The sequence below is a fragment of the Embiotoca jacksoni genome, unplaced genomic scaffold (assembly GCF_022577435.1).
Source record: "Embiotoca jacksoni isolate LCO1_2020_lvr unplaced genomic scaffold, fEmbJac1.0.p SCAF_14, whole genome shotgun sequence".
Taxonomy (NCBI): domain Eukaryota; kingdom Metazoa; phylum Chordata; class Actinopteri; family Embiotocidae; genus Embiotoca; species Embiotoca jacksoni.
In genome coordinates this window covers 7,764,542-7,779,300 of record NW_027185274.1, presented here as the reverse complement: position 1 = coordinate 7,779,300, position 14,759 = coordinate 7,764,542, and the positions used below count along the sequence as shown (strand labels likewise).

Below are 14,759 nucleotides of genomic sequence, written 5' to 3'. Positions count from 1 at the left end.
GTGCTGCAGCTGCAAAACACACACGAGTTGAAGCTGGAGGTTGAAAGTGCATCTTGGTAGTATCAAAGCATAAATGAAGCATAATTTATGGCAGGATGAACAAACTCTGCTGAGGACAGTCAAACAAACACAATTATAAGTGCAAACAGACGGGTTTCCCTGGAGCATCTGAACTGGTGATACACCTCTCGCCTTTGCGAAGAAGAGCTAGCATGTAGCTCACTTGTGTCTGATGTTTCAGAGCAATTTTGCATGTTAACTACAGTCTTCCTGCTGTAATCAGTCTGTCTCAGGCTCTGCACAGCTGCTCATTAGCATCTGCAGCAGTGGCCATGCTTCCTGTTATTAGTAAAAGCGCTCTGAAGAGGGTGGGCCCGACCCGGGGGCGGGTATAATGAATCTGGCTCACCCTGGCAGGACCACTAGGGTCGTGACAGCTTGTGAGTTCTGCTCCTCCATAGGTTGAAATGATACATTTTTTTATACAATAATGTATAATAGAGATGTCGCCAAAGACACAATATATTTAGTAGGAATAAGCTTCAAATTTGTGAAAAAAAAAGACACATGCACAGAACATGAAAAAGATATAAACTCTTAAACGATGATTAAGAACGACAAATGAACCACAACTGTACTTCAGTTTTTATACAGTAAACGTCATATTTAAAAATCTGCTAATCAACATTTGCGATGTCGAGTGACTGAGTTTGGGCTGATATCAGATCATGAGAAGGAATAATATACGAATTGCAGAATTAAATGCTGTTTTTTTTTAAAAGGTTACACACTATCTGGAGGCTCTTATTAGTCAAGCATTTCAAGTACAGTAAGCGAATATACCGTTTGTACTACGAGGTGGCGACGAAAATCAAACCCACTGACTGATCCAACCAAAAAAACAACCCCAAAAAACAAAACAGTCAGAGACCATATAAATGCACATTGTATGGCCAGTCACTGGACAAACACACTATGCACTGGTGTGCTCACTATTCACCTGATCTCGTTGATATATTGACAAACATCAAGCTGAGTGAGGAGCTGTCAGATATGAGAGTCTGAGGGATTTTCACCTTGATCAGTTTGACTACTGCCATTACGACCGTCTAATATTTCTTCTAAATATATCCCGTCTGTGTAGCCGATAGAAATCACAGCTTCCCAAGGACAGGATTTTGACTGCGCTTGAGGTGCTTTGGCAAAGTTGCCAAAAGACTAACAGCACAAAAATCCTCATCTCGTGCCAACAACAGGTGAAAATTTCCACCGCTAGAACATGTTTGTTCATGATAAGACAAAATTAACCGGTGAACTCCCATGAAATCTGCAGCGGATAGTGACAGCAATGTGGTGATGTATCATCAATGGAATGAGGCACATGATGGGACAGGTGCATCTCGTGTTTACTAAACTGCTTTGACTTTTTAAAATCGACCGTCAAGTATGCTGTTCTGTCAGTTTAGCCAGTTTATAGTTGCAGTTATATTGGACAGCCGAGTGTGTGTTATTTACTTTTTGCCATGTTAAAGGTATGTACAAACTTTTAATATATCTTTTTGTCTTGCAATGCACCACACTCATGCAGAGTTAAGTAATAATTCAGCCTTTCATCGAGCACTAGTTCCATTTTTCATCTTTCAGCATGATGGTAGTAGATATATGGCGATGAACAATGAAAATCAAACATTTTTAAAATTCTCACTGATAAGCATGAGCATAAAAATTAAAAATTTTATTTTTTTTAAATTAAAATCTGTTCTACACCATAAACACACGTGAAATGAAATTCAGATGGATTACAGTATTAAATCAATATTGGCAGCCCTAAACTTTAATGGTGGTTGAGAATGATCAACATCTCTGAACACAAAAGACAAATATGGACGTGCGTCTGGGCACGCAGACCGAGTCTTTGAGACAGAAATGTTTTTGCACGACTGTCAAGTCAAGTCAGAATATTCTATACAGCACATTTAAACACACAAAAAAGGTTGAACAAAGAGTTGCACATAATCAAACAGAATTAAACATTCAAATAGACTTGTTAAGAAGAAGAGACTGACACGGCGAACTCTGGTGTGTTCATCAAGACGAAGTAACAACCCCTTTCAGCTCTGTCATGCTGTGACTTTGATGACAAATTCTAATGTTCAGACCTATGTTCAAAGATGCCTCCATGTTGTTACAGCAAAGTGTGATTTATGTTGCAAGATGCTTACCTCTAAAAGCTTCTGTTCGTGCCAGTGTCACCCTCAAAGTCAAAACTATCACACACGCGTCACGATTACTGCAGTTGAGCGGATCGTCAACCAGCCCTTTAATTCCACCTATTTGATGTTGGATCAAATAATTAGGCAGAGCAGCACCGGCGCTACAGATTTGTCACCTTGACATGGGAGGCTCATCCATTTTTTTTACTTCATAGTTAATATGCCCCCTCCCTCCTCCAGGCTTTAAAAAGACAGACGGCAAAGCACTGCAATTAATCCCTTTATCAGCATGGTGTCTCACCAGAAACTCATCAGCTCAATATGACCCAATGGAGGCAATTAAATCTTGAATAAACCGCAATGAATTTGCAAAGCCGAGTTAAATACAGCACGAGTAGTAATGTTCAGCACAGAAAAAAAACCTATTATATTCATCCAAGATTCTGTAGTTGCATATTTGGCCAATATGGATGCGGCACCTCTGACCACAGTGGTGCAGAAATGTGATGCACATGTACACATTATAAGCTGCACAGCCACAATGACTTGTCATCTTACAGACACAACTACTGAGCTTCAAAAGCTGAAACAAAAAGTAAGAAAACACAACTGCCCTCATGCTTAACTGCACATAAGATCTTCTACTAAATATATTCACTGTCGACCTGTAAACACTCCGTCAGATCCTGTCATGTGCACTTCTCCAAACTGAATAGATTAAAACAATTCAAGTCAACAAGTGATCAAAGCTTTCCAACACAAAAGCAGCCAGTCCATCATCTCTGTGTCACAATACAGGGTGGGAATCACCAGAGGCACCACGATACCATACAGTCACAATAATCTGTTTTTAGTTTGGTCATCTCTCTTTGATCATTTTCAGTGTATCAAAACGGCATTGTCAAGAAGACTGACCATAAATATTGCATACACCTGACAAGCTTATGTATTATATGATACAGTATTGATGCTTCTGTTTATCGATACAATATTGCCAAGCAAGATATCGCAATACTGTCCTGTATCGAGTTTTCCCCCTGATGGTAAAGAAGAGGAAAAATGAGGGCTGAACGGCTTTTTGTCATCTGATTTTCTGCTGCCTCATTTCCTCCTATCAAAAGCACAGCGAGAGAAAACAGTCTGCAGGGGAGGAAATGTTTCAGCAGTTTCCCAGCAGAAAGCACTGTCTTCTTTTGACCAGGGAATTGAGGAAGAGGCCGAGCACTAGAGAACTGTGAGACCGAAGTCCAACCCACTAATGAGATAGAAAAGATTCTTGAAGAATACTTCACATAAAACAGGAAAAAATGTACTCAATTAACCACTTAAACATCACTCAAAACACATTTGTTTTGTACATAGAGCGGGGGAAATGAAATGACAGTAAAACCTGATCAACATAATGTAATCTGATAGAATAGGATATGTATATAGTGAAGTGAAGCTTGTCATGTTTAATTATGTACTTTATCAAACAGCATTATCTCTATTTTGGGTCCAAAAATACATGTTTAACTCATTATCTTGTCCTGCTGAACATGCTAGGAATTCAAAGTAGTGAAGATATTTGAGAAAGTACTCAACATGACAGAGAGACTGTTTAGCTGAGGCGTCCAAGATAAAAAACTGACATGACTCTGCCTACAAAGTGTATTTTAATTGTATTTTAGAATTTTGCTATCACATAAGCAAAGCCAAAAATGAACACTTTGGTCACATGGGGTTATTAAATATGATCCACCAAAAAAAGAAAAATTGAGCTGACAACCACAAACACCAAACACAAAAACATGCAGACTCTGGGATTTATTTAGGCCTCCCCAAATTGGCCTGCATTTAATCTTTCCCTGATCCTTGTCATGTTCAAATGATCTGAAAAGCTTGTTGAGATGTGCAACAGATACCAAGCAACTGAGCACCATGGAGACTTGGCCGTACCATGTGGCATCGAAAGATGCCTGTGAGGGAGATGATTAGTGACACATGGGTGATAAAGCCCATTATAACAAGCAAAGAGAGAGTCATTACATGGGAGCTGTTCAAGCTCGGTCAGTAGAAACAGCTTAGTCTGTGGGTCGTTGCTGTAGAGAGTCTGAGCAACATTTAAAATGAAGTCATGAAAGATCGATTGCCCCTCACAGTGCTCTTAGTGCTGAAATATCATGCGCACATCATCTTGTGTTTCCTTTAAACAAACCATCGTTGCCGCTTACTACCAAGTAAATCACTTTCTGTGCACTGTAAGACCGACCTGCAGAACAAGACTCCATTGTTTAGAAATGTAAATGCAGAAGCTTCTATAAATTGGCCAACGGTTCAGTCGTTACTGTGTTGAACAAAGTTCAACATCAATAAAGACTAATGGAGATAAGGATTTATTTCAAGAGGAAATACTGTGATGAGACAACAAGGTTTACCACCTCAGTAAATCTCTGATCGAATAATCTAAAGAGCAAAATAGCAGATTTCTAATTGATCAGTTCTTAAAGGGCTACAGATACTACACATACTGTCGGTAGTAGACGATCACGTATGCAAACAGATGTAAGCACAGACACAGACACACTGAAGCAGGCTAAGCTTCCCGTTGCTTTCTTTAATTCATCTCCTCTATAATACAAAGCCTGGTGAGTTTCCTGGGAAACCGAAAATCTGGAGACGTGTTCTTACTGGCCAGGCGTACAATATCTAATATGCATGTGTGTGCATGCGTGTGCACACTGTAAAGCATATAACTCCTCCGACTGCTGAGGTTACGCAAGGATAAAATAATCGTCACGACCAGATCCCCTTCAGTTCAATTTATGCCTTGAGAAACTATGTCAGAGTGCATCATACATTAAAATCTCAGCACTTGGCTGACAAACAGTTTTTCTGCTTATCCGACTTCTTTCTCCGACACTCATTTAGTATTGCCTTAATATTACAGGCCCGTGTTTCTCCCTAATGCAGACTGCTTTTACTGTATGCAAAGTAACGTATTAACAATATAGTGAAATATAACTAGAGTTTGGCCAGTTCGTGTTGTATTTTGTTTTTGCCAATTCATGAAAGCCTCTATTACCCAACAAGAACAAGGTTTGGCATGTTTCCATGTAATCTCAAATGAATTCACAAAGATTATCAGTTTAATATAAGCTTTCAACATAACTCTGACCAAACCCTAATATATATATCTCTCCCACGAGTCAGTGCTGTCTGTGGCAGAGAATTAATGGCTACAGCCTATAGCCCACAGCTCACACTCATCACCACAAACACTCTCAAATCACCCAGTCAGCTGCGCCAATATGTGACAGCTATCGGACTTGTAGAGGGAAAGTGATTTGTAATACTGCAGAATCACCTACCCGAGCTTTTCAGACAAGGGTCCACAGGGTGAGACGGCGACGCGGCAAGAAAAAAATAACTCGCAATGCGCTTCAACGTTTCCACTTTGGCGAAGTATTTTTTTTAGATTTATGCATGTACCCACAGCTTTGGAAGACAAATTACAAGTCTTTAGTTGAATCAATCACAGCCATTTTTTTTTACATTGCGTTAGGGCCAGTAAGGTTGGCCATACACCTACAAAAAGGAGCATGTACCAAATATTGAAAGATGAATAAATATTAGCTTGACTGTATCTTACCAGAAAGCACGATCGTGCAAAACAAGAAGTTTGCTCTGACACGAGAAAAGGCCGGAGTCAGGAAAATAATTCTCAAGTACTTTACGCAACGATCTTTGCGTAGGTATTTCCAAATTCCTCAACAAATGTAGACTAAACAAGTTGAGAATAAACTGGCATAAGAAATTGGAGATGTCCAATTTTCTAATAATATTTGTTCTTTTACAGAAAAATATTACATCATAAAGAAGACTCAAATTCAGCGAGGGCAAAGGTGATATGCACATCCCTTGTTACTTCCTTTTCAAGCAGGTGCAGCAGGTAAGCTGCTTGAACACGTGACTGTAGTTGTGGCATCCTAACAAGTGCACTGGTCGTTTTATTTAAAAGTCATCTTGGTGACCTTCAAAATAATCGTTGGCATATTCATAAGAAAGTTTCACCAATAAGCTTACAACACCCAATGCCTAATGAATATTCAATAACAATCACAGATGTTCAAGTTTCTTTAGGTCTCTCAAACGCGTGACTGGAAAATGGAAAAAAAAAAAAGGACTGTGTATTCAACACGTACTTGTTGAGAGTCGCTGCTGCTGGAACATTCTGGCCTGACGAATGACAATAGAGGAATACTGCAAAACACTTACATAAGGGGTCTTCGGTGTTTATGTCCTTCCTGCTCATGAAACTGACAGCACACAATATACCAGTAATCTGGAGTAACTGTATTCTCTATGAAATGAAATCCAGCTGGAGGAAGAAGAATTATCGTGAGGGTACTTTTCAAGCTTGCTGACGGCAGCAAATAACAGATTCAGTAAATCTGGGCGAGGGGTGTGGTACAGAGCATCCCGACAATCTGACACTCTGCTCTTCAAACTGACAGCTCGTCAATGTGGAAAAATATGGGTCAGCTATAATCCCAGGAAAAATTCATCTATTCACAATCCATCAGTATCTGCAAATTAGAACACTGACAGCAGGAAGAGGAAGTGTTGTTACTGTCATCCATTCAAGGGAGGACAAAATCCACCCACTCATTTCAGCGCAGACAAAACAGCAAAAATGTCTGCAGATATGTCTCTCGTTTTTTTTGTTTGGCGCTAATAATACTCTGTAAGCAGTGGGCTTAGCATGACGTATGGTTCATGGACCGAATGAAGCTGCCCGAGCAAAAGTCATTTGATAGCAGAGTGTATTTGGTCTGATGCGTAAAGTAGGATCTGGTTTGGCGCTGCCGGCACAGAAATAACTAAAAAATTCTTATCTAAAAACGATTTGGACACAATGAACAAAAAGCTTTATTAAAGCCCGCGTGGAGCCTCGTGGACGGAGGGTTGATCCTTACTGATTTAGGTGTTTTAGGTGCTGTGAATGCAGGGCATTTCCTGAGGCATAACCTGTGCCATAAAATATAGGACTCTACAGCTTGAGTAACAGCTAGGTTATCGACTGCTAGGTATGCGGCTGGTGGACCACCCAGACACATGTTTTGGTGCAAAGCCGGAAAGGAAAACAAGCCAACTTCACAAAGAAGTCAACTTTGTAGGGTTTCGAACGAGCACCCTCCTGCTGTGAGGTGACCGTGCAAACCTCTCATCAGCCATGCCGCTGTTTAGGCAGCTGATGGTGTGTGGGTTTGACTAATTATCACCTTAAAGACAGGATCCCACTGACTCTCGTCTTCTTCGTGCATATTTGCGCCACAGTTTCTCATCAACTTTAGTACAGCATGTGATTTTGGATGTCTGGAGGTAAAATGAAGGGCAGCACTCAGGGCAGAAGGTGGATGCTACAGAAGATTGTTAGGCTGTAAAGAGCTACCATGATGGACGTTTATGGGAAGACTTGAGCTGAATGTGAGCGTCCTTGGTGCCCACACACACACACACACACACAATCAAGCTGACTACAATTCATAAATTACAGCTAAATGCTCTGGCTGTACATTTGGTTCTGCTGATAATACGTATTTACTAAGATCTTCAACATGAACACATACATATCTTGAGTTGAACTGCCAATTACATACGGAGTGAAATCTATATTTCTTGCCTAAAGTTTATCAGTTCAGTGAATCACTACAAGGATACAAAAAAAACACAAAAAAAAACAACAGTCTAATTTCTCTGAATATCAGGAGTTAATCTTCCTTCTTTAAAATGCCTCCTCCTCTACAGTCACAGTGGTTGCATGACTTGATCTCCTTTTAATCCAGATAAAATTAAGAGCAAATTGCAACAACACTAAAAGGCACTAAACAGAAAGCTAGATCACCAAAGTTATCAGGATTTATCTCCTGGGGGCCATGCATGTCATTAACAAATTTCATAGTTGCATTACTGGAGCTATGACTCTAGAAAAGCAGTAGCCAGACTGAGTTTCATTGTATTTTCTCTGTCTACAAAGACACAGTGTGGGTCTGCAAGCGAGAGGAAGAAAGTCATGAAAACAGAGGAGCCCAATAAAGAGTGTTTTGGGGAGAGCGAAGGGATACAAAGATCGGCACTTTGCTTCATTTGTCCAACCAACTTGAGTGTGTCGATGTTATAACCATCATAAGGTGACATCTGGATCCTATTGTTGAAGCCATATATGAAGAGGTTTCTTTAATAAACAGCCTTTAGGGCCTCACTTTCATCTGGATTTGATGTTCCTTCCAGCTGTTTGTTAAGGCTTTGATATAAAAGACAGCTAAGCTTCAAGCTCCTGTGCCCAGCGCGCCTGGCATATCAGCAGCTTCCAGTAAAGGGACTGTTCCAGCTATCCAAGCATATAATTGCCAATTCATCAAACCGTTTACAAAATGCCCCATGAGTTTCTTAATAAAAGAGAAAAACATTTGCAGATATTTGGTTCCTAATTACTCTGGATAAAGTTATTATCCTTTTTATACATCTACAGAGGAGTGCTTTTTTTTTTTTTTAACCAAGGCTCAAATTAACTTTTCATAAGTTCTCATGTAGTTGAGTCTATTTTTTTCCCCCAACAAATGGCAATGCTGTCATAGTCGCTTTTGCCATAATCAGGCAACAGAACGCAGGTTGGGGTGCTCCTGACCCGACAACATTACTGCCACAATAAATCACTGCAAACTGCTCACTTTTTACAGGAAGTGCTACAGCAGGCCGACATGGCACATGGCTGCCTGTTAAAACATTTGAAAGCGGCCTTTTCCTCAATCAGCGTTATCACCCAATGTAACCCGCTATATCCTCTTTGAAGCTTCTAGAAATATAAAGCAAAAAAGGTTATGTCCTCTTGACCTGTCTGCCTGCGTAGTCTGGGGTAAAGTCCTAAACATAGGTGATGCCGTAGTGCTGATCCTGTGGCCTGGAAAGCAAACAGCTGACAAAGACATCCATGGCATGCAGCGCCACGGTGGGAACCATTGTTGTGCTGCGTGGCCAAATGGATCACTCCGTTCATTCAGGCCTCTTCAGTCTGGCTGGTTTTTCCTCGGGCCAGGAGGAAAAGGAATAAACTCGCATCTTTTTATCAAGGTGCCATCTGTGTGTCTACATGAGGCCTCTTCACCACCATCTGTGTGTTGACATCTCATCTATCTCCGTCCTCCACTGTGACTGCTGTCCGGGGCAGGTGCAACCACGGCTTTCTGAGGGAGAAACTGAGCTTTCTCATCAAAACTATTTTGCCACAAGCAAAAACTAAAATAAGATGCATGTCTTAAATAAACTCAGATTACTAAATAACCTGAACACCACTATACTTTTCCAGCTAAGGTTGAGGATTAATTAGTAACTCTAAACACCTGTTGGTTAGAGGATGTGACACACAGGCCTCCGAGGCACTGAGAATATGAAAAAAACAAAAAGTCTTACAGAATTTACATTTTCTCAGCTGCAGAAGTCTGTGATTTGTGGGAATATGACAGAGTGAAAGAAAAACAAGCAGATTTATTATTCAGTCAAGGAGGTAATGTTGCCCTTTTTCAAAGGGGAACCTCAGCTTTGACAAAATAACTGTGCACCACCCAGTTTGTCTGAGTGTCGGTCTATGAGCGGAGGTCGAGTTACAAACTGGAAAAGGCAGCAAACCAAAGCCCTCAGTGTTCTTCTGCAGGTTAAATGAAAAGCTTTGGAAATTGAACCCGTGTAATAAGATGAGTTAGAGAAACAGAAGTTTCATTTGACCATAATTCATCAGAAACTGTAGTTCATCTAGTAGGGGCTTCACGCTGATTTCATGTCGAGCAGGGCAATGAAATTGTCAATATAGCAACAGGATCTGCGCTGCGTCGGAAATACAAATATGGTTGAGACAGAAGGGGACTTGGCCTCAGACACGGTTGCATCGCAGGGGGACAGCAGGGCAGCGAGCTTACCGGTGCTGGGAGGAAATGACACTCTGCCAGATGGTTATTCTGACTGTTTGGCTATCCAGAGCTGGCACAAGCCAGTTGTGTCTGTAAACGCGAGGGAACCTTTATTTATTTAACAATTCTGTAGCACGGTAGGTGAAATTATTCTAGGAACTGTTTGCACACTGCATGCAAATGTGAGTTGCATACCTGACATAAGGATAGATATATGAATAATGTAAGATCAGCCCTCACAGCCCACTGTGTTCTTTGACAGGTCAAAGTCTGAAAGACGCCGACTCGGTGTGTTTTATCACATGCAGACAAAGACCCGATTGGTCACTTGGTCTTGTGGATGATGTGATTTTTGTCATGTTAGCCAAATATTGGTTGTCATAAAGTAACAGTGTGACTGTGGACACTACAGTCCTCCACTGTATAGAGGCTGGTATGTATGCAGACTTGTAAACCTGCTTTTCTGTCTCATTTTCTTCTAAATCTTCATTTAGTTTCGTCATCCATTACTTCTGCATTAAACATTTGCTGTTGCCTCAGAAGCATGCCAGCACTTTGTGCAGGCTGATTATCACAAAGGGAGAGGCACAGAAAATTAGAGCGTGTGTGGGTTTATCAGTGTGACAGAGAGAGCTGGACTTGACCTCACAGCTTCAGGGCATCTATAATAACAGATTTATTTATTTTTTTACAATTAACACTCACTCATTGCCTCAGGGTAGTTCTCCGCCCATTCCACAGATCATCCAGATGAGCGTCTTTGTTATATGAAGTTAACCAGTGTCCTTAAGGACATTGCATCTATTGTTAAGTGCATTTCGGCATGCTTTTCTGCTGAGAAGCAACTAAAAGATACAGCACATGTAAGTATGCAAGCGGCGGTAACACAAGCAGGGAAAGGAGAGCGGCTGGGACACTAAATCAGTCCTCGACTCAATTGGACAATATGGTCCGCTGTGTACTGCAACTCTACATGTCCAATCAGTGGCACTACGCATTAAATTTGACAACTGCTTTAAAAGATCTGCAGTAAAACATACATTCAAAGGGGAAACCTCTTTCTGCCAAACTCTGTGTGTAAAAGCAAAGGTAACCAGTAAGTGGATTACTGCTGTGAACACAGCACGCTGCATTCCTCCCTCTTCTGATCTACTACATCTCCCACTGGTCTGCATTTATTCTCCTAAATTAACATTTCTAAATTAAGGTTAATCCTTAAAGCACAACACACTGAAGTCTTTTCAGGAGGACTGTTTTTAAATGCAGCAGCTCGCACACATTAAACACTAATCCAAGCAAATTCGAAGAACAGTAAATGTGTGTTATGTCACCTTTTTTCCAGCTAATCTAAAAATGTCAACCTTTGTATCATTTTTCAAAGTCCTGTCGCTGAAACTGGAGCGATATTTATGTTAAAAATAATATTTATTTTCTCAGATGGCATACAATACGAATCTCAATGTCATGACCTGAAAACATTTTCATCGCGCTGGCTACTCTCAGGACAGGAGCCCCACTTACTGTGTGGATTATATACAGTGCTGTCCTATAGGGTTTCAAAAACACTGCGTTCAGCACACTCCTCTCCAGAGCCTTTTAATGCATTTATAGATGTTGTAAAAAGGGAAAAAAGGAAACTGCCTTGTTTAGTCACTTTTAAAGTTTTGACTCATCTCGAGTCATTCGTCCAGTGATTCTGACTAAAGAGGCTGTAATCCCTGGAAAAGTAATTATTTACCTGCCTACGGGATGTAGATAAATGTAATCTACTGTAGCTCAAAAATAAACAAGTGTTAGTTTGTTTTTACTAAAAGGTGTGAGACAGATGGGGAAGTGATAACACAGCCACTGAGGTTAGAGACATGGGACCAAATGGATCCTCTTTGAAGAGTAGGTTTAAAGATAATTAAACATCTTCTGACGATCCATAAAATTAAATTAAATTAAATTAGTCATCTTGTACTTCTACAAAATTATTCTTGGAACACTAATGAACCAGGTCCATCCAAGTGGTAATCATCATCTTCCAAAGCAAAATGATTGGTGTCATGAATTATGCAAGTGATAGAAGCACTACATGAGTCAACACATATTCCCATTGGAAATATGGATGAAGGGCTCTGCAGCTCGACTTGCATCATGAACTTGACTTCATTTATGATCGATATTTTTTAAAAAAAAGGGAAGCGCCAGCTTTCATGGGACACGACATCATGGGCGTGTCCCATGTCTACCAGGGACACGTGAAGCCACCAATACGCACCAAGTGGTGAGTTTAAAGCCGGTAAAAGCACATGGTTACAACTAATACACTGCCTATTATTTCTAAAAAATAATAATAATAATACATGCCGATTTTAATAACGTGAGCAGCGCGAGCTTGTACTTCACTGCAGGCACGTTACAGGAATGTTAGCCGGTGTTACCATGGTACCAATAGTCATTTTTATTAAAGACCACAAACACTGTTAAACATATTTTTAGTGAGATATATCACTGCAAATGTAGTTTGAAAAAAAATAAAATAAAATACAGGTAAACTTGCAGGTAAATGTGATCAACAAACAACGCAGTGAGACGCTCACCTGTCTGAGAGGCTGCTGCCACTTCTGTTTGTTTTCAATTAGCTCGGAGGTCCACGATCAAAGTTGACGCTTCTTCTGTGAAAAATGTCCCTGAATAGTCAAACTGGGGGGGGGGGGGACGACAACCCCTGTCAAAGGTACCGCGTGAGGGGGGAGGTAGGGGGGGCAGGGGGCTCACCGGGACACCGGCAAATGCTGACTGAGCCGAAGTTTTACAACGAAAAGGAGAACAGAGCCGATGTTTCGTACCGACGGCTTCAGGGGTTTCGGTCCCCGCTTGAAAGACGTCCCGTCTCGTGTCAATCCGTCCTCCCGGGTTTCTTGTTGGGTTTTTTTTTTTTGTTGTTGTTGTTCTGTCTGAAGGTTAAAAAAAAAAAAAAAACAACCGGACCTCTTCGCCGCCTCGTCTCTGACTGAGCGGGTGATAACAGACGCCCGGCAGAGCAGCACAATGCAGTGAGCGGTGGGAGGAGTGAGTCTCGGTCCCTTTATCTCCAGCCCTCCTGTACGGTGAGACAGCGTCACCACGCTGACTTTTACTCCAGGTCGGCCCGTTCATGGCACATCGAAAATACGCGTTAACCGGGCCGGCGTGCCGCCACCGCCGCTGCCGCTGCTGCTGCTGCACGCTCCCCCCAAACACCTTCCACGTTGTACCGCGGTGAAGTGAGTTTTAGGTTGGTTATTCACTCCGGATCCAGCGACGTGTTCTTATCCAGCTTCACCCGGACAGTCAGTTCACCTCCAGCCCTCGCGAAGGGAGGGATCGTCAATAAATTACCATTTGAATGACACAAACTCGATTTCGCTTTGACTTTGCCCATATCAGCGGCAAGTACGCTAAAAGGGTATGATAAATTGTTTTCGTGGAGCACCTCTTGTTTTGACAGCTAATGTGCATTTAATTAACACCGTCGAAGATAATTTATGTTTTTGATAACTTTCAGGTCCTGTGACCCCGAAGCAGTGGATTGTATTATTACAATGGGCAAATAAGAAACACTTCTTTTTATTGTTTACTTTGTGCACCCTGTATTTTATAGGTAGGCCTATATTTTTTTGGGGGGGGGAAGAGTTTTCCATTTCATGACCCAGTGATTCCAAACCAATGTGGCCCTTAGGGTACCAAAACATTATTTGACAAAACGCAACATTTAATTTAAAAAAAAATGTTTCTGTTTCATTGTGGTGGTGTGACAGACTCATGATGGATATAAACTCTGCAAAAGTTCACAACAAAAGAAAAAAAAAATAGTAAAGAGGATGTCATTATGGCCCTCTCTGTAACAAAAAAATGGATGACGTAATGGAAAAGTCTTTGTGGACAAGGATTTAAACTCTGTATCTGTATTGCAAATCTGTATTACAATAGTTGTAAACAACTAGGTGTGATCTGAGTTTTTAAAAGTGCATGAAATCACGAAAGCAGTTCCTAAAGACCAACTAGGTTAATTTATCGTCAAAGTACACAGACGTCAGTCAAAAACACTACAAATAGCTTATGTAATAGCCTAAATCTGCCAGTGGTAACAATATGGAAACTATGATACCAAAGCATGGCTAACATGTTAGAAGAATAATCTTGAGAAATTAGATTAATAAATGTTCTAATTATCCTGGAAACTGATTTCCATTTTTACTGCAATAATTCTCAGTACTCGCTTACCTTTCATAAATTGTGCAGAGCAGTACTGTACTTGCTTTGATGTTGTAAAAGTGCCCAGCAAATCTAACAACCCATTTATTTTAACTTCACTGCTTTGTTTCTGCAGATCTCTGATGGCACATTTGGGATTAAATTATAAAGCCCTGACTATTTAATGAAGTACTAATTCACACATTGGTGTAGTGACACCATTCAATGTCCAATGTTGAGCATCAGATTTTTTTGGAAACCTTGTGGTAGTTCTGGTTTTAACCAAAGGTTTTAAAGCGCCCTCTGGTGTTAAACTGTATTTTGACTTTCCAAATAGTGATGTGCAAAACATTTTTGAATGTGTTTTTTATTTGCAGAG

The 14,759-nt window shown here is 40.7% G+C and overlaps 1 protein-coding gene across 4 annotated transcripts in view; it reads right to left on the bottom strand.

Annotated features, from left to right (window-relative positions):
- Positions 1–13,436, bottom strand: part of gdpd5b (glycerophosphodiester phosphodiesterase domain containing 5b) — a 41,023-nt gene extending 27,587 nt beyond the window's left edge. For 2 of the 4 annotated variants that reach the window (XR_011178184.1, XR_011178185.1), the window contains exon 1: positions 12,745–13,436. The gene's annotated coding sequence lies outside the window, so the exon portion shown is untranslated. The remainder of the gene's footprint in view (positions 1–12,744) is intronic. The other 2 variants (XM_069147723.1, XM_069147722.1) reach the window with 2 other exon arrangements.
- Positions 13,437–14,759: the final 1,323 nt, after the last annotated feature.